This window comes from Orcinus orca, chromosome 2 (genome assembly GCF_937001465.1).
Source record: "Orcinus orca chromosome 2, mOrcOrc1.1, whole genome shotgun sequence".
In the NCBI taxonomy this organism is placed as follows: Eukaryota; Metazoa; Chordata; class Mammalia; order Artiodactyla; family Delphinidae; genus Orcinus; species Orcinus orca.
In genome coordinates, this window is record NC_064560.1 from 79,078,377 (window position 1) to 79,100,358 (window position 21,982).

The 21,982-nt window shown below is 34.7% G+C and overlaps 1 long non-coding RNA gene across 50 annotated transcripts in view; it reads right to left on the reverse strand.

Moving 5' to 3' along the window:
- Nucleotides 1–10,906: 10,906 nt before the first annotated feature.
- LOC117202015 (uncharacterized) overlaps nt 10,907–21,982 on the reverse strand; it is an 89,566-nt gene continuing 78,490 nt past the window's right edge. For 49 of the 50 annotated variants that reach the window (XR_007475994.1, XR_007476006.1, XR_007475995.1 and 46 more), the window contains 4 exons: nt 21,779–21,908; nt 17,262–17,402; nt 16,389–16,503; nt 10,907–14,352 (listed from right to left, as the gene is read on the reverse strand). This is a non-coding gene — a long non-coding RNA (uncharacterized LOC117202015). The remainder of the gene's footprint in view (nt 14,353–16,388; nt 16,504–17,261; nt 17,403–21,778; nt 21,909–21,982) is intronic. The other variant, XR_007476014.1, reaches the window with a different exon arrangement.

A 21,982-nucleotide genomic window follows, 5' to 3' on the forward strand; every position in this document is an offset into this window, starting at 1 on the left:
GGACTTTAACACCCCACTTTCACCAATGGACAGATCATCCAAAATGAAAATAAATAAGGAAACACAAGCTGTAAATGATACACTAAACAAGATGGACTTAATTTATATTTATAGGACACTCCATCCCAAAACAACAGAATACACATTTTTCTCAAGTGCTCATGGAACATTGTCCAGGATAGATCATATCTTGTGTCACAAATCAAGCCTTGGTAAGTTTAAGAAAATTGAAATTGTATCAAGTATCTTTTCCGACCACAACGCCATGAGACTAGATATCAATTACAGGCAAAGATATGTAAAAAGTATAAACATATGGAGGCTAAACAATACACTACTTAATAATGAAGTGATCACTGAAGAAATCAAAGAGGAAATTAAAAAATACTTAGAAACAAATGACAATGGAGAAACAATGACCCAAAACCTATGGGATGCAGCAAAAGCAGTTCTAAGAGGGAAGTTTATAGCAATACAAGCCCACCTTAAGAAGCAGGAAACATCTCGAATAAACAACCTAACCTTGCACCTCAAGCAATTAGAGAAAGAAGAACCAAAAAACCCCAAAGTTAGCAGAAGGAAAGAAATCATAAAAATCAGATCAGAAATAAATGAAAAAGAAATGAAGGAGACAGTAGCAAAGATCAATAAAACTAAAAGCTGGTTCTTTGAGAAGATAAACAAAATAGATAAACCATTAGCCAGACTCATCAAGATAAAAAGGGAGAAGACTCAAATAAATAGAATTAGAAATGAAAAAGGAGAAGTAACAACTGACACTGCAGAAATACAAACGATCATGAGAGATTACTACAAGCAACTCTATGCCAATAAAATGGACAACCTGGAAGAACTGGACAAATTCTTAGAAATGCACAACCTGCCAAGACTGAATCAGGAAGAAATAGAAAATATGAACAGACCAATCACAAGCACTGAAATTGAAACTGTGATTAAAAATCTTCCAACGAACAAAAGTCCAGGACCAGACGGCTTCACAGGCAAACTCTGTCAAACATTTAGAGAAGAGCTAACACCTATCCTTCTCAAACTCTTCCAAAATATAGCAGAGGGGGGAACACTCCCAAACTCATTCTATGAGGCCACCATCACCTTGATACCAACACCAGACAAGGATGTCACAAAGAAAGAAAACTACAGGCCAATATCACTGATGAACATAGATGCAAAAATCCTCAACAAAATTCTAGCAAACAGAATCCAACAGCACATTAAAAGGATCATACACCATGATCAAGTGGGGTTTATTCCAGGAATGCAAGGATTATTCAATATACGCAAATCCATCAATGTGATAAACCATATTAACAAATTGAAGGAGAAAAACCATATGATCATATCAATAGATGCAGAGAAAGCTTTTGACAAAATTCAACACCAATTTATGATAAAAACCCTGCAGAAAGCAGGCATACAGGGAACTTTCCTCAACATAATAAAGGCCATATATGACAAGCCCACAGCCAACATCATCCTCAATGGTGAAAATCTGAAAGCATTTCCACTAAGATCAGGAACAAGACAAGGTTGCCCACTCTCACCACTCTTATTCAACATAGTTTTGGAAGTTTTAGCCACAGCAATCAGAGAAGAAAAGGAAATAAAAGGAATCCAAATCGGAAAAGAAGTAAAGCTGTCACTGTTTGCAGATGACCTGATACTATACATAGAGAATCCTAAAGATGCTACCAGAAAACTACTAGAGCTAATCAATGAATTTGGTAAAGTAGCAGGATACAAAATTAATGCACAGAAATCTCTGGCATTCCTATACACTAATGATGAAAAATCTGAAAGTGAAATCAAGAAAACACTCCCATTTACCACTGCAACAAAAAGAATAAAATATCTAGGAATAAATCTATCTAAGGAGACAAAAGACCTGTATGCAGAAAATTATAAGACACTGATGAAAGAAATTAGAGATGATACAAATAGATGGAGAGATATACCATGTTCTTGGATTGGAAGAATCAACATTGTGAAAATGACTCTACTACCCAAAGCAATCTATAGATTCAATGCAATCCCTATCAAACTACCACTGGCATTTTTCAGAGAACTAGAACAAAAAATTTCACAATTTGTATGGAAACACAAAAGACCCCGAATAGCCAAAGCAACCTTGAGAATGAAAAACGGAGCTGGAGGAATCAGGCTCCCTGACTTCAGACTATACTATAAAGCTACAGTAATCAAGACAGTATGGTACTGGCACAAAAACAGAAAGGTAGATCAATGGAACAGGATAGAAATCCCAGAGATAAACCCACGGACATATGGTCACCTTATCTTTGATAAAGGAGGCAGGAATGTACAGTGGAGAATGTACAGCCTCTTCAATAAGTGGTGCTGGGAAAACTGGACAGGTACATATAAAAGTATGAGATTCGATCACTCCCTAACACCATACACAAAAATAAGCTCAAAATGGATTAAAGACCTAAATGTAAGGCCAGAAACTATCAAACTCTTAGAGGAAAACATAGGCAGAACACTCTATGACATCAATCACAGCAAGATCCTTTTTGACCCACCTCCTAGAGAAATGGAAATAAAAACAAAAATAAACGAATGGGACCTAACGAAACTTCAAAGCTTTTGCACAGCAAAGGAAACCATAAACAAGACCAAAAGACAACCCTCAGAATGAGAGAATATATTTGCAAATGAAGCAACTGACAAAGGATTTATTTCCAAAATTCACAAGCAACTCATGCAGCTCAATAACAAAAAAACAAACAACCCAATCCCAAAATGGGCAGAAGACCTAAATAGACATTTCTCCAAAGAAGATATACAGACTGCCAACAAACACATGACAGAATGCTCAACATCATTAATCATTAGAGAAATGCAAATCAAAACTACAATGAGATATCATCTCACACCAGTCAGAACGGCCATCATCAGAAAATCTAGAAACAATAAATGCTGGAGAGGGTGTGGAGAAAAGGGATCACTCTTGCACTGCTGGTGGGGATGTGAATTGGTTCAGCCACTATGGAGAACAGTATGGAGGTTCCTTAAAAAACTACAAATAGAACTACCATATGACCCAGCAATCGCACTACTGGGCATATACTCTGAGAAAACCAAAATTCAAAAGTAGTCATGTACCAAAATGTTCACTGCAGCTCTATTTACAATAGCCCGGAGATGGAAACAACCTAAGTGCCCATCATCGGATGAATGGATAAAGAAGATGTGGCACATATATACAATGGAATATTACTCAGCCATAAAAAGAAATGAAATTGAGCTATTTGTAATGAGGTGGATAGACCTAGAGTCTGTCATACAGAGTGAAGTAAGTCAGAAAGAAAAAGACAAATACTGTATGCTAACACACATATATGGAATTTAAGAAAAAAAAATGTCATGAAGAACCTAGTGGTAAGACAGGAATAAAGACACAGACCTACTTGCGAATGGACTTTAGGATATGGGGAGGGGGAAGGGTGAGCTGTGACAGGGTGAGAGAGTGGCATGGACATATATACACTAACAAACGTAAGGTAGATAGCTAGTGGGAAGCAGCTGCATGGCACAGGGATATCGGCTCGGTGCTTTGTGACCGCCTGGAGGGGTGGGATAGGGAGGGTGGGAGGGAGGGAGACGCAAGAGGGAAGAGATATGGGAACATATGTATATGTAAAACTGATTCACTTTGTTATAAAGCAGAAACTAACACACCATTGTAAAGCAATTATACCCCAATAAAGATGTTTAAAAAAAAGCAAATGAGAGAACCAAAGAAATTCACAATCACAGGTAGAAAATTTTAACACTTCCTTCTAGAAGACAGAACAAGAAAATCATCACTAAAGATATAGAAAATCTAAATACTAACTGAACAAAATATGAACAAACACCCTGAATTATTGACATTTGTATACCATTATACTCAATGACTGCCAAATACACATTCATGTGCATGTGAACTTTCATCAAGATAGACTCTATGCTAGACCACAACACAAGTCTCAACAAATTTGGGAAAGCTAAAATATTAGAGTTCTATTTTTTCTATAACAAAATTATAATATAAATCAGTAATAAGTTACCAGGAAAACCCCAAGTACTTGGAAATTAAATACACCACTTAAAAATAACTAACAGGTCAAAATAAACTGCAAGAGAAGTGAAAAAAAGTTTGAACTAAATGATAATTAAAATAACAAAATTTAAATATCAAAATTTGTGGGATCCATTAATGCAGTGCTTGTAGACTTAGACCATTCACATGAGGATAGAAGATCCACCAGGAATGATCCAAGTTTCAACCTTAAGTAGGTATCACAGAAAAGGAAGAAGGAAAGAAATATGGATAAGAAAATCCCAGGCTAATGGCCATTAAGAACATTGATAAAAAATCCTTAAGTAGTAAACTGAACATAGAAATATAAAGGACAATAGTGACCAAGTGGAGTTTATATCAGGAATGCAATGCTGGATTAACATTTAAAAATTGATCAATAGGGACTTCCCTGGTGGCACAGTGGTTAAGATTCCGTCTGTCAATGCAGGGAACACGGGCTCGAGTCCTGGTCTGGGAAGATCCCACATGCCGCGGAGCTACTAAGCCTGTGCACCACAACTACTGAGCTTGCGCTCTAGAGCCCATGAGCCACAACTACTGAAGCCCGTGTACCTAGAGCCCGTGCTTTACAGCAAGAAAAGCCACTGCAGTGAGAAGCCCATGCACTGCAACGAACAGTAGCCCCCACTTGCCACAGCTAGAGAAAGCCTGTGCACATCAATGAAGACCCAACGCAGCCAAAAATAATCAATCAATTTTTTAAAAATTAAAAAAAAATTGATCAATATGTTTTCCCATAAGAGAATAATGGGAAAACGTGATTACATCAGTAAGTGTAGAAAAGCATTCAATAAAGTTAACACTCATTTATTGTAAAAATTATCAGCAAACTAGGGCTAGAAGAAAAGTTGTTCAATATGGTAAAGTGTATTACAAAAAACTTACAGCTAGTGTCTTCCCTAATGATGAGAAACGGTATAATCTCACCTAAGACTAGGAAAAAGGCAAGAATACCCACTCACATCACTTCTGTTCAGTGTTATACTAGAGGTCCCTGGCAATGTAATAATGCAAAAAAAGGAGGGGAATCCATAGAGATTCAAAAATAAATAATAAGCTGTTTTATTAACAGATGGCATCACTGCTTATGTAGAAAATCGTAATGTATATGAACAATAATTGCAAGAACTAATAAATTAACTTAGTAGGGCCACAGGACAGAGGCTCAATGTACTAACTCAGTTTTATTTTTATATAATAGCAACAAAGTCTGTAAAAATTTTAAATATTTATTTACAATATTGGCACAAAAATAAATAAAATAGATAAATTTAACAAAGTATGTTTCTGTACTGAAAACTACAAAGTATGCTTCTATACTGAAAATTATAAAAGATTACTGTGAGAAATTAAAGATGACCTAATACATGGAAAATAGACCACTTTCATAAAGGATCAGAACACTCGATCTTGTAAAGATGTCAATTCTCCCTAAATTGATCTATAAGTTCAAGGTAATTAAAATCAATATCTCAGCAGGGTTTTGTGTTTAGGAAGTTGACAAGTTAATTCTAAAATTTAAGTGAAAATACCATAAACGAGCTCCCTCCTCTACAAAAACCTTGAAATAAAAGAACAAAGGTTTGGATTCACACTACCTTATTTAAAGATTTACTATGAAGCTTCTATGAAAATGAATGACATAAAAAGGGAAAAATAAAGTTCAAAAGAGATCCATACATATATAGTCAACTTATTTTCAACAAAGGCATCAGGTAATTCAAAAGAAAAAGAAAAGTTTTTTTAGCAAATTGTTCTGGGACAACTGGAGGAACACATGAAAAAAACAAAAACAAACCCTTGGCCTTGATATCACACCACACATAAAACTGATTTGAGATAGATGCTATATTTATGTGCAGGAGTAATCAGTATAAAGTTTCTAAATAGTCAGGACATAGAAGCAACCTAAATGTCCACTGAACTTTGAATGGATAAAGAATATGTGGCACTTATATACAATGGAATATTACTCAGCCATAAAAAGAAACAAAATTGAGTTATTTACAGTGAGGTGGATGGACCTAGAATCTGTCATACAGAGTGAAGTAAGTCAGAAAAAGAAAAACAAATACTGTATGCTAAAGCACATATATGGAATCTAAAAAACCGGTTCTGATGAACCTAGTGGCAAGGCAGGAATAAAGATGCAGGCGTAAAGAACAGACTTGAGGACACAGGGATGGGAGGGGAAGCCGGGATGAAGTGAGAGAGTAGCATTCACATACATACACTACCAAATGTAAAATGGATAGCTAGTGGGAAGTTGCTGCATAACTCAGGAAGATCGACTCCCTGCTTTGTGACGACCTAGAGGCGTGGGATAGGGAGTTTGGGAGGGAGGCTCAAGAGGGAGGGGATATGGAGATACATGTATACATACAGCTGATTCACTTTGTTGTACAGTAGAAACTAACACAACATTGTAAAGCAAATATACTTCAATAAAGATGTGAAAAAATAAAGCTTCTAGAAGAAAACAGAATATAGCAGTGAGTTCTCAATAAACACTAAAAAGTAAAGAATCAAACTGAACCTTCATCAAAATTAAAAATGTCTGCCTATAAAAACACAACTTAAAAATGAAAATGTAAGGAAAGGGGAGTGCTACTGACTGCTTGATGGGTAAGGGTTTTCTTCTGGGGTACTGAAGATGTTTTGGAATTAGATAAAGCTGGTGGTTATAAAATATTGTGAGTGTATTAAATGCCATTAAATACTACACTTTAAAAGGTTTAATTTTGTGTTATGTCAATTTCATCTCAGTTAAAAAAAAAGAGCAAAAGAAAAAGGAAAATAGAGTGAGAATAACAGCAGTAAGGGATGAACAATTAGAAAATTTGGGCTATTTAAAAACTTAGACCACATGGTCATTTAAAGGAAAATAAAGAGAAAGAAAGAAGGAAAATGTAAGCTACTTAATGGGAGAAACATTTGCAATACAAATATTGGTCAAGAAATGTGTATCCCCATAATATAAAGAACACTTACAAATGAAGAGTGAAACAACCCAATTTAAAAGTTTCTGCAATTTAAAACTACTGTAAACAATTCCCATAGAGCAGAGTGGTGGAACATATTGCAGTATGTACAGAGTTAAGTATCAACCAAAACACTGAGGAAGACCTCTTTGAATCTCCATACTGATGAAATGATTTCCATGATAATGAAGTGGAAAAGGCAAACTGTAAAAGACCATCTACAATATGCTGCCATTCATGTAAGAAGGATGGGGATATGAAAAAATATACATGTAGTTACCCAGTTGTGAACAAGGGGAAAAGAAAAGATAAACCAGAAACTAAGGAGACTAGTTACCTGGAAAGGTGGGAGGAATGGGACCAGTAATGGGGGAAGAACAACAATCCTCAGAGTTCTAATTCTTAGAACCACAGTAATGCTTCATACTGCAAAAATAAATAGAGTCAACCATGAGGAGGAGTAACTCAAATTGGAATATAAACAATAAGAGAAATACCTGACTCTAAGATTAACATATGTAGGGGGTTCGGGGGAAAAACTAACCTATCTATTTAACATGTTGACTGGATACTGTAAGGGTAAAGAAACAAAAGCCCTGTATTTGAACACTGTACTTTAGTTAGTGCTTTCATTTTTAAAGGGGTATGTTTTAGCGATTCTGAAACTACTACATATTGGATTAAGGAAATAAGAAACTATTGTGGATAATGAAAGGTAGGTTTCTTGCTGTTAGAGAAAGGAGTTACAAATAGGGAAAGAGGGAAGAAGAAAATAAGTCATAATCAGAAACATTAGTATGAAGATACAAACACACAGATGGAGAGAGATAGAAGTTTTTTAGGTGGGTGCATGTGTGTATGAATAAACCTAAAAATATTTCCCAACTCTGTGCATTAGTAGGGCCTAGAAGAAATGATTTCCCAGTAGCAATGAGCACACATAACACTCAGATCTTGGTTTCTAAATATTATTTTCCAATACAAAGAACCAGAGCTCCTTGAAGTAATGGTTGATTCCAGGTTTGGGGAAGGAAAACATAAGATAAACCTAGAACATCTGTGGAACCAGAAAATAAGTAAGTGCTCAAAAAATTATGTGGGCATGGTAAAAGAACACAGGGGCCAACTTTAAAGGAGCTCCCAATGGTCAAATCTTAAAAAAAATTTTAGAAGTAAAAATAAATAATTATAACAATATATGAAAACCCATAGACTAAAGTAAATATCATAAATCCATATTGATGTAGAACAACGACCGAATACATAAAAAATAGAGGAGGGGGACAGGGAAGAGTTCTTCCCTATAGTTAAATTCTGATGAATAAGTGTAGAAAGTATCATGGAAATAGAAAACTATCATTAGGTAAACATCATAGTATTAATTTATGTAGGCAAGAATGATCAATGGGTACTAAAATTAGTGAGTAAATGTATAAGAAAGACAATATTTGCATAGTCTCAAAGTATCTCCTCACAAAATATTTGTTAATTGAAAAGAGAAAAGTAGTAACTTTGTAGTGGAGAAGGCTGGCATACACCACCTTAACCAAAAGTGACCATATTTAACATTTGCTGAAATAAGACATATTGACTTCATGCACTCCTGATATGATCCACTAAAAGCACATACTATCATCGCTGTGTTATCTTTACCAAAATTGCATAACCCCAATCTCATCATTAAAGTATCAGACAAGCCAGACTGAGGACTTTTGTACAAAATTACAGCCTAGTTCTTCTCAAATGTGTCAAGGTTATGAAATACAAAGAAGGACTGAGGTACTCCCCCAGATTAGGGGGTTGGCATAGAGAAAAAGGAAACATGACAAAGAAATGCAATATGGAATCTTGAATTGGATTCTGAACTAGAAAAAAGAACATTAGTGGACAACTGGAAAAATTAAAATTATGGTCTTCAGACTAGTTAATAGTATTTACGTATTTCAAAGATTGTTACATGTATTAACGTTATAATAATGGTTATTTAAGATGCTAACATTAGGAAATCAGGGTAAATAATATATAAGAACTCTGTACTATTTTTGAAAATTTCCTGCAAGTCTAAAATTACTTCAAAATAATAAATAAAATTTTGGGAAAAACTAAACAGAAACTTTTCCTAAGATTTAAAACTGGCAGCTAAACTTATGAAAATTTTTTTATCTTCTTAAGTGACCAAACTGTAAACTGAAGTCACAATAAGATAACATCTCACACTCACTCAAGTGAATAAGATTTAAAAGAATGACAACTTCAAGTGTTGGTGATGATGGACAGTAATTGAAAATATCATATGTCACTGATATATATGGAGAGTGTGAAAAATTTCCACCTCTTTAGAAGACTCTTTGACAGTTCCTTATAAAATTAAGCAAAACATATCTTATAATCAAGCAAATTCCATTTTTAGGTAATTGCATAAAAGATTTGCTAACATATTCAAAATAGCTAAAAACTGGAAACAACCCAGATGTCCATCAACAGGAGAATGAATAAACAGATTGCAATATGCCTGTTCAATGGAATGTTACTCTATAACTAAACAGAAAAAAATTTAAACTTACTGATACAGGGAATAACATGGATAAATCTCAACATCATTATGATGAGTGGAAGAAGTCAGACATATACTGTGTGATTTCATTTAATTAATTGTGAGAACAGACAAAACTAATCTATGATGATAGAAATCAGAACATTGTCTCCTATGAGAATTAGGCTTAGCTGGAAGGATGCAGTAGGGGAGGTTCTCAAGTAATAAAAAATACTCTACCTCCTGAATAAGGTAGTAGTTACATGGGTATATACTTTTAAGAAAACTCATTGAATTACACTATTAAGATCTATGCATTTAACTATGAAAATTTTACCTGTGTAAAATTATATTTTTTAACACATCTTTATTGGAATATAATTGCTTTACAATGTTGTGTTAGTTTCTGCTGTATAACTAAGTGAATCAGCTATATGTATACATATATCCCCTCCCTCTTGCATCTTCCTCCCACCCTCCCTATCCCACCCCTTTAGGTGGTCACAAAGCACTGAGCTGATCTCCCTGTGCCATGCAGCTGCTTCCCACTAGACATCTATTTTACATTTGGTAGTGTATATATGTCCATGCCATTCTCATTTCATCCCAGCTTACCCTTCCTCCTCCCCGTGTCCTCAAGTCGGTTCTCTACATCTGCATCTTTATTCCTGTCCTGCCCCTGGGTTCATCAGAACCAGTAAAAGTATATTTTTTTAAAAAATAAGGAAGCTCATTACTGATATGAGCTGATCTGCTAGAAATATTAAAAATATTTACACATTACATAGATATATAACATAAAAGGAAGTACAGAACACTATAAAAGTATGTGTGTATATCTATGCATACACTCACACACATTTTGGGATGTGTGTGTGTATGTGTATATGTATGTCCAAAAGGAAATGCAAGAAACTGTAACATAGTTGTCTCCAGGAAAGGGAAATTGAGTGGTTATGGAAGACAGAATTGAAAAGATATATTACCTTTCACTGAAAATCACTTTTTCAATTTTGAATTTTGTAACATATATTATGATTTTAAAAATAAAATTTAAAAAATGCTTCTGGGGGAAAGCAGTGTTATGATTTCTCTAACTTATTTAAAAATACTTTAAAAATAACATGAAGTGAATATGGCAAAATGTGGTAGAACCTGGGTTACTGGTATTTGTAAAGTCACTGTTCTTTTCTCCTTATACTCTGTGTGAAGTTTTATAAAATTCAGAACAGAGAAAATCTTTCATTGCCAAGAACAAGTGAAAATCAGTGGATTACACATGTTTAAGAATTTATTAGGAAAAAGCCACAGAGGAATACAGAAAAAATATATAAATAAATTAGAACATTAAAAAAAACAACACTGATAAATTATACCAAAGAGCTGATTGGGGAACAGGGGAATGGAGAACTAGTGATGATAAAAATCCATGAGTCAAACTCATTTCATTAAAAAAGACATAGCAGAAACAACCAAGACTGGAATGAAAATGGATATTAATTGAGACAAGAGAAATTAACAGAGTGATGAAAGAACACTTTGTATTACTTCATCCTACATACCGTGTTTGCAAATCTACTTGGACTGTGATTTTCTAGTAGAAAACAAGTTAAATATAAGATAATAAAACAAAAAATAAGCAATAACCGTAGAAAAAAGTGAGAACACTTTCTAGATAGTTAGCCTCAGTTCTACTCCAAACCACCAAAAACAAAGGAGAATTCAGGTGATTTAAATGATGTGTTCGTTTAACTGCTGATGTTAATGCCAAACCTTTTCAACCCATTCTAGAGCACAGAGTAAAAAGAAAATCCTTAAAATTATTTTAACACAACCAGAAGATCTAATATACAAACATGACAAAAACAGAACAAAAAAGAAAATTACAGATCAGTTTCATCTAAGTAGTACACCTGCAAAAATTCCAAATCAAATTAAGATACTCATAATTCAGTAGTAAATTTAAAAAGCAAAACTTCTTTTTAACCAAAATGAGTTTGCTGAATAAACAATAAAAGGAATATAAGGAAATTTCAATATTAAAAATGAATTATTTCACAATGATAAAAGTTTAAAGAATAATATAATTGTTTATGCAAAAAGCATTTGATTATATCTACCACTTGGTTTTGATTAAAATTCTTTAGAAATATATCAAAGGTAAGAGACTTTTCCTAACACAATACACAAGAATCTCAAATTTAAAATTAGCATCTTACTTTGATGACTGAGACTACTTACATCAAAATAACTTACCTATTGGAACTAAGACCTGATACCACCCCTAGCAGGGTTCTATAAACAAGATAGAACTGTAAACCAACAAATAAATTCAGTCTGTTCATCTAAGCAAATAGTTCTTCCATCATTGATAACTTATTATTCATATAGGGAAGTAGCTCATTCATCAGACAAAAATTTGATTATCTAAACTCACATCAAGGTCCTCATCTTACTCTTTCATCGACTTCAAACTATCGCAGGACAAATTTTGCCCACTCTTAACCAGTTCCCTGCCTTGAAAATCCTGCCTTAAACCACATCAACCCATCCCTCAAAGCCCTAATTTCCTGCTTTTGAAACACTACTAAACCTTGTCAAAGTGGTGTTTTCCCTTGCTGCAGTAGGTTTCTGAGAGTCTTTTTGCTTAATAGACCAGCAAAAACATGCTGGTCAAACCCAAGAAGTATCCATTAAAACCTAATTAAATCAATGGTGGGTAATATTTCCACAATTGTTTAAGTGCTCTGAAAGTATCAGTCAGTGAATTTTATCAACATAACTAAAATCCAGATCATTTGGAAGAGGAGAATCACAACTATCAGTATTTTCAAAGGATTTAGTACATAATTTGAAAAAAAATTCTGAAAAGCCATGAGAAAGAGTAAGGAGATCACTTACCCCCAAAACAAAACAAAACTTCCAGATATAGAAAAATTAGCAAGTAAGAAAATAAACTGAAAGAAGATACCCCCACCACAAAGTGAAAATATTAACAGTAATTAAAATTATTGAATAAAAAGAAAGACATACCTTGTTCTTGGATAGGAAGACTATTGTTAAAAACCAATTCTCCACTAAATTAATTTATTGAAGTTGATGAAATTGCAGTCTAAACTGTAATTTCTTCCAATGAGAAGACACATGAGACAGGAGGCAGAAGAAGAGACACACAGACCCACAGAACAAAAATGGAGCCAGTCACAGATGAGAATACAGCATATATGCAAGATGGCATTACAGATAAATGGGCAATTATTGGCAAATAATCGCAAGTAATGGCAAATAACTTGGCAACTTTAAGATTTGAAATAAAAAAACTTTCTCATGATTTAAGAATTTGAATTAAAAAACACAAAATAATTAGAAGTTAACATAGGTGGAGAGTTTTATGGGATCAGTGTAAATATCTTTCTAAAATGACATGAAACTCAGAAGCCATAGAAGCGAACATGGTTATACTTGGACACATAACAGTCATACACATTCTTATAACAAAAATGAAGTTTAAAAGTGTGTAAAAAATATCTGTAATGCTTGACAATCGAAAGCTTATTCCCCCAATAATAAATGAGCTCTCTGAAATTAGCAAGAGATTAAAACCTCCACCCACCCCCAAAATTGGATATAAAAAGAAAATTTAAAAATACAGATGGCTAATAAACATATGAAAAAATGATCACACTCAAAAATGAAAGAAATACAATTTAAGACAATAGTTTGGGCTATCACACTGGCAAAGATTTTAAATAGTCATAAAATTCATTATCTGTGAGGTTGTGGGAAAGCTGGCAATCTCATTCATTGCCATTTGAGGATAAAGTTGTTACCACATTTTAAAGGAAATCTTGTGATCATTTTCAAAATTTGAAATGTGCATATACTTAATCCCAGTATTTTCACTGCTGAGTAATTTATTATGATATAATAGACAAATGCAAATTATTGATATATAGGGAGGTTCATTGCACAGAAATTTGGTGCTAACATAAATATCTATGAATGAGAAATGCTTAAAACATTTAATTATATTTCATGTACAAAACAATCATGCAGTCATTCAACAAATGACACAGATATGTATTACTGAAACAGAAAAAGGTATTGAAAAAACTGTTAAATGAAATGCAATTTGAAGAATAATGTGTACAATATAGCTCCACTTTCAGAACCCCCCAAAATATCTTGTGTGTGTGTGTTTGTGTGTGTGTGCATCTATCCACTTAAAGAATGCACACAACTTATTTAATAGAGGATAACTCTAGGAGATAGAATTGGGAGAGAGGAGGGCACTTAATTTATATATTAGATATTTAGATATGCTTTGAATTTTTGAAAAAATTTTAATAGAACTTAATTTTTAAATTTACTACATGGCAAATGAAAATTATAAATGTATATTTATGGGAGCACTGAGCAATTCCATCATTCTGAGTTTCTTGTGCAATAATATTTCCTCTACTGAGGCTCCTGGGATTGAGTCAAGTGGAAGCAAGGGAAACAGTCACCATGCCCAAATTAAAGTCTCATCGATGATATCCCAACATGAGCATTTCTCAGTTAAGCATTTCTTATCTGCAGGAGGAATCCACTGCAACACAGGAAATAGAAGCGTTTCCATGCACAAAGAAGACTGTATCATTGTTTTGAAGAAGCTGATGGTAGAAGTAATGGTACCCACAGTAACAAATCCACCTCGTCTCTGTGGTCATCACCTGCAAGGACACAGTGGGGAAAATTGGCAAAGGTGAGGCACACATTTTCTAAGGAGCCTGTCAGGGGGGCTATGAAATCCTTGTACACTCTTCCTCTACATGTTCTGGAAAAAATCTACTCAGAATACACAGAGAAAACCACATTTTCAGCAACTGGGTGGCTGCTATGGCCAGAAAAGTGACTTTAAGACTTCCTAAAGGATGCAAAACACTGGTGATACATTTTTCTCCTTTGCTTGGCCAAAAAATGATGGAGATCTCCAACTATCTCAGATATTTATCTGTCTCTTCCCCTCTGAATTTGGCTCTTTAAAGTTCTAGGTCACTCATTCATTGACTCAATTATTTCAGGCAAAACTACTTGTCTACCTTCCAGTCTAATAATTATTGAGAATCTATTATATCTCATGCATATAATAATTCTCTGATAACACAATGGATCCAGCCAAGGAGTTTAGTTTGTTGGATAAGAAAAGTTAAGGAAATCTTTCATATTAACAGTAAATGTACTAACTGAGATGTAGAAAACTATGAAGATATACAAGAAAAGTTGTATCTCTTTTTTTCCCCCCACATCTTTATTGTAGTATAAATGTTTTACAATGTTGTGTTAGTTTCTGCTGTACAACAAAGTGAATCAGCTATATGTATACATATATCCCCCTATCCCCTCCCTCTTGAGCCTCCCTCCCACCCTCCCTATCCCATCTCTCTAGGTCATCACAAAGTACCAAGATGATCTCCCTGTGCTATGCAGTAGCTTCCCATTAGCCATCCATTTTACATTTGGTAGTGTATATACATCAATGCTACTCTCTCACTTCATCCCAGCTTCCCCTTCTCCCCCATTCCGTGCCCTCAAGTCTGTTCTCTACATCTACATCTTTATTCCTGCCCTGCCACTAGGTCCATCAGTACTGCTTTTTAAAACTCAATATATATGCATTAGCATATGGTGTTTCTTTTTCTCTTTCTGACTTACTTTACTCTGTATGACAGATTCTAGGTCCATCCACCTCATTACAAATAACTCAGTTTCGTTTCCTTTTATGGCTGAGTAATATTCCATTGTATATATGTGCCACATTTTCTTTACCCATTCATCTGTCGCTGGACACTTAGGTTGCTTCCATGTCCTGGCTATTGTAAATAGTGCTGCAGTGAACATTGTGGTACATGTCTCTTTTTGAATTATGGTTTTCTCAGGGTATATACCCAGTAGTGGGATTGCTGGGTCATATGGTGGTTCTATTTTTAGTTTTTTAAGGAACCTTCATACTGTTCTCCATAGTGGCTGTATCAATTTACATTCCCACCAACAATGAAGGAGGGTTCCCTTTTCTCCACACCCTCTCCAGCATTTATTGTTTGTAGATTTTTTTGATGATGGCCATTCTGACCGGTGTGAGGTAATACCTCAAAATGGATGAAAGACCTAAATGTAAGGCCAGACACTATAAAACGCTTAGAGGAAAACATAGCCAGAACACTCTATGACATAAATCACAGCAAGATCCTTTTTGAACCACCTCCTAGAGTAAGGGAAATAAAAACAAAAATAAAAAATGGGACCCAATGAAACTTAAAAGCTTTTGCATAGCAAAGGAAACCATAAACAAGACGAAAAGACAACCCTCAGAATGGGACAAAATATTTGCAAATGAAGCAACTGACAAAGGATTAATCTCCAAAATATACAAGCAGCTCATGCAGCTCAATATCACAAAAACAAACAACCCAGTCCAAAAATGGGCAGAAAATCTAAATAGACATTTCTCCAGAGAAGACATACAGATGGCCAACAAATGCATGAAAAGATGCTCAACATCACTAATCATTAGAGAAATGCAAATCAAAACCACAGTGAGGTATCACCTCACACAGGTCAGAAGTTATATCTCTTAACTCATTATACAATCTGGCCTTTCAATTAGAATGTAACCACAAGTCATCAATCTTCAGAAAATTAATGTCTAACTTTCTACCCAGATGTGGTTGCTACTAGAAAGCGAGGATTATTCTGACAAAAACCTTACCTTCAGAGGGTAGCCCTTGGACAACAGGTAGGTGAATAGGCTCTGTCTGAAGAATCTTGCTTCAGGGATTTACTGGTATCATTCATTCCCAAAAGAGTTCCCAAGAAGTCATCTTCTGGGGGGGGGGGAAGAAAAGAAAAGAAACACCACTTCCAGTGAAAAAGGCAATTCAGCTGGAAGCTGGGAAGTCACCGTTCGGTACTCTCCCAGATTGATTTAATTTGGAAGCTGCTTTCTACTCCGTTACGCAGCTCTGAAATTATACCTAGCTAGCTGCTCATAATTCTATACATCTCAATATCAACACCTTGTATCAGAACCTTTCTCTCTTGTACATTTCCAAAGCTGACTGGATTGCCTGGATCCTGCTGAAAATTGTTTCTTTTTTATCATTTATTTTTTTCTGCTTAGTTGGCCAGGTTATTTATAAAATCACTCTATATCATCTATTCATATATCTGTTCTCAATAAAATTTTATTGAAATCCTACTCTATGTCTGACAGCCCATTAGGCGCTTGTGTCACAAAAATGAATCTAAAAACATCAGGCCATAAGAAATTAAAACCCCATTTGATGAATCAGTCATACAAATAAAGAGCTGAGAAGTAACTTAGTAAATGGTCCTATAGAGGTAAATTTAGTTTTAGGATAGAATAGTTGAGGAAAGACCCCCATTTAGGAAGACCTGTTATGACCCAAAGCTGTAACTTCCAATTACTATTCTCACGCTCATCTGGATCTTGGATTGGTTTTTAATGCTATTTAGCTACAACCAAATGTCATCAAACTTAAGAAGAGCAAGATCTATCAATGCCTATCCACCTGAGGCCTTTTTCTAATAAACATGCAGTTCCCTGCCTGTATAGTCATACCTGCGAGGGTGTCCAAAGGACCACAGGTGGGAAGGGAGAGCACTGGCTGAGAAGTAAGTTGTCACCTCCTTCTCTAGAACTGACATTCAAAGGTTAAGGCAAAAGCATAGACAGTTTCCCTTTCCTTCTAGGCTCTATCACCTGACAGGAAAAAAAAAAAAGAGGAAAAATAACAGTTTAAGAAAGAGTATATGCAGATATAAATGCACCTATGTGTACATATAAACTGTACACAAACACACATGCATGTAATCTAATTTAACAATAAAACATTCATAAAATGTGGGTATCCTGTGCTACACACAGACTGGGCAGGGTGGATGTCGCTAAGTCCTTTGTGTGTTATGTGCACAACCTTCAGACATGCACTGCTCTCTTTTCCCCCTGAGGTCCAATAGACACAGAGAGTATCTGACCAATAATTATGTTAGCAAGGGAAAATATTCCCATTCCATTAAGACTAAATGTTAGAAAACAATTTTTTTTACTATTATGTACAGATCAATGAAAACATGGTTTCTCTATTACAACCTGCTGAAGTCCAACAGACGCTCCCAACAATTCCAATGGCAAAAGAAAATTGTTTCTAGTTTATCAATTATCATAAAACCATCTTTAGAAAAAATATGCCTGTCAATAATATCCAAATACCTAGAAACATTGGATTAAGCTAAATTACTCTTTTTAAAAAAATAGTCTAAAATTTGCCCCAGAACAATAATCTAGTGAAAAGGTACAGTTATGTGCAATAATCAGAAGTGTACTAACTATTCTTCATCTAAAACTTATACATAAATACAATATTTTAATATATGATTTTTAAGCAATCTCAATATAACTATAGATGTGACAAAATGAAGAACACATTTGATTACTATGTTCAGATTATCTTCAAAAATGCAGAGAACAATGGCTTACATGTGATTTACTGATCTCAACTTTGCTGATCACCCGATGAACAAATGAAAAACTGTATCTATCTTAAAGTGATGTCTGAATACTCTTTCTGAAGTCATCTGCGGAACACTGTATCACACATTTTATCAAATGTATTTACAGGTTTTCTTCTATTATCATGTTAACCATTAAAATATATTGAAATACTAGATTTATGTAAAGGAGTAAAATTTTAACTTCTATATTAAAGTTAAGCAAAAAACATACACTTGTTAAAACATGCATTGGTCTTCTGAATATAAACATATTGATACAAGGCCACTGTCTTATTTCATTTTCTTGCTTCCTGACAAGTCAATAAACAAATTTAGAAATATTTATCATAATGTGATAGCTTATAATTCTACTTTCCAACATAGTTTTCCAAAATAATCTTACCTAAAATTTCAACAACTTTTTAAAGATGTTATTTTTATAATAACTATATCTCTTACCATATAGTGACATACATGTAATAACTCTAGATAACTTGTGTCCAATAGAACTTTGGTTTCTGCTAAACAAAGGTCTGGAAATCTTAGGGGTGAGAAAAAGCATATCATTGTGCATATGTTATTGCACAATGGCTATTGCAATAGCCATTGGTCTCAGACACAGCAAATTTAGTCCTAAATATTCCTGCTGGAAAATATATAGATGTGGACTTTGAGTTTTCTGAAAGTTCCAATAGAAGATAAGCAGCCATTGCCTTCTAAGAAACCTACACAGACACACTTCTTCAGAAAATATTTAAGACCTAAGTTAAGATAATGTGTTGAGGAAGAGAAGGATATTAAGTGCCTCTAATGGAAAAAGAAACACAACCTTCTTAAATCACTGTCTCTGTAAAACCTGCTACTACTAAGGAAATCTTGGCAAATGGTAGCAAGTGCTCTGGCTTACATCACACCTGTTTTTTATATAGTTGGATGGCAGAAACATGTTCAACAGTGTTTCACAACCTTTTTTTCCCATCACCTGCCTGGATATCCTTCTTAGACATTTTCTCCTAGTTTTCAACACTGCCCCCAAATTTTAGTACCACAGATATGCTGTATATCTGCTTATGTACTATGGTTGTTTGGAGGACAATGAACCACTGTAATATTTAAGATTTCTTTTGATTCCCAAGAACCAATTTTTCACCTCAGGAGGATGACATCGACTATGTTGAGAATACACTGTGAATACTTGTTAATTTGAGAAAAATAACTAAACAGGTAAGGAGCGCATAGAGTGTTCCATTCTGTCATGAACTGTGTTTGGGGCAGTTTCCCATTCTCTTCAAATGGTCACTCAACAGGACACACTGCTGAGGTTTCAGGGACCTTCTCTCAATCATATACCTCATTTTGGCCCAACATCATCTTCATTCCTAAAAAGGAAGGAACTATTCAAGCACTCTAAATGTCCAATGCCTTTATGCTTTGAGCTAAGCACAGAAGTGTCAAAAATCCTAGAATCTACAGGAATGGAAACCATGGAGAACTCACCATATTATTAATGTATGTATCTGATGTTATAACAAGGGTCCTCCCAAAAGAGATTAAACTATTGACAAGCAAAACAAAATGAACAAATAAACAAAAACAAATTAAAAAAACCACTGACTAGCAACAGGTAAATTTGAATGATAGTATATTGTCAATGAATCTTCTGGAAACTTCACAGAGATCAGCACTGATACTGATAGTAATGCAAACCTAATATCAATGGCATGTTACTGAGTTTAAAGTGCAACTAGAACATTGCTTTCCTCCACAGCCACCTCCTCTCAAGAAAACACAATGAGACAAATAGTAGCATTCCTCCAACCAATCTAGCTTTCAGTTAAATGGGTTTTCCCTATAGCTATTCTGGGTTTTACTTTTATGTCATTGATCTTTGCTCAGAAATTTATTATTTACTCCCTTTTACTTGATTTGGGTTTAATTCTCTAGTTTAGTCTTTTTCTTGCTTCTTAGGGTTAAAGCTTAGATTATTTGTTTGATATTTTCCCTCTTTTCTGATATAATCATTTAAAACTATAAATTTCCCCCTAGGCATGTCTTTAGTTGTATCTGACTCAGTTCTAAATGTTTTCTTTTATAATTTTGTCTTTGACCATGGGTTCTTGTAAAAGATGTTAATTTCCAAATATTTAGTAATAAGCCAGATTGACTTGTTTGATTTCTAATTTAATTTCTTCTGTGGTCACAGAACATACTCTACACAATTTCAATCTTTTAAAATTCACTGAGTTCAGTTTTATAACTTAGCATATGACCTATGTCAGAAAATGTTCCAGATGTGTTTGAAAATAATTTGTGCTCTGCTATTGTTAGGTAGAGTGTTCTATATATGTCAGGTCAAGTTGGTTGATAAGATTGCTCAAGTATGCTATAACCACACTGATTCTCTATATTGGTCTATCAATTATTAAGAAGAGGGTACTGAAGAGCCCAGATGTTACTGCTTAATTGCCTATTTATCCTTTTGATTATGTTGGGTTTTGCTTTATGTAATCTGAGACACTATTACTTGATGATTATGTAATTAAACCTTCTATCATATAATATCCTTCTTAATTTCTAGTAATAGTTTACCATAAAGGCTATTTTCTCTGATGTCAGTATAGCCACTCTTGCTCTCTTCTGGGTATTCTCTGCATGATATAATTACTAATCCTTTACCTTCATACAGTTTGTGTTTTTTGTTCTGAAGTATCTCTTTTATAAACAATGTATACCTGTTTAATTTTCTTTTGTTTTTTTTTTTTTTTTTTGCGGTACGTGGGCCTCTCACTGTTGTGGCCTCCCCGTTGCAGAGCACAGCCTCCGGATGTGCAGGCTCAGCGGCCATGGCTCATGGGCCCTGCCGCTCCGCAGCATGTGGGATCTTCCTGGACCAGGGCACGAACCCGTGTCCCCTGCATCGGCAGGCAGACTCTCAACCACTGCACCACCAGGGAAGCCCTGTTTAATTTTTTAAATTAAATCTCCCAGTTTCTGTCTTTTAAATTTAATATAATGGTCATGTGGTTGGATTTATGCCTGCCATTTTCCTATCTGTTTTCTAGATGTCATATCATTTTGGTTTCTCTGTTCATTCTTAGCTGCCTTGTTTGTATTAAATAGATACTTCTTATTGTACTATTTTAATTCTTTGGTAGTTCTTTTAATGTTTTTGAGTTATTTGCTTAGTACTGACCCTAGGGTTTACAAATGCACCTTAAATTATCACAATCTACTTCAGAGTAACACTAATTTTGTTATATGTCCTTTTATATATCTTGAACTCAGTTTCAGAGAAGTGATTCTGTCACTTATTTTGTCCAGATTTTCCAACATATCAATTATTGAAGCCATCATTGGCCCCAGCATGTTTATAAAGCAATTGTGAGCCTGAGATAGGTGACAGACACGGAACAATAAGGATCCCATCACCACTGGATACACAGTCCATGCTGCTAAGTCATGGAGACCAGCAAACCCAGTCAGCGATCCAGTTCCATGTCTGACTAATGCAGATAGACTCTCAGTGTCATTGGAACATTGCAAGTCCCTAAAAGAATATCAGTATCCTCAGGACAAAATGCTTACCTTTGTGAGAATTCACACAGGCCTTTGATGATGGGAAGTAGAATTATTCCCAACACTTTCCTTCATGTCTCATCTCACGGGGAAGGGATAAACTCATCCTTATGAAACCCAGTTTTTGGAACATGTCAACCTGTGGGAAAGATAAATGTGCATCTAGATGAAAAGTAGGATGAGTCCATTTGTCAACTATATACAAGACAGGAG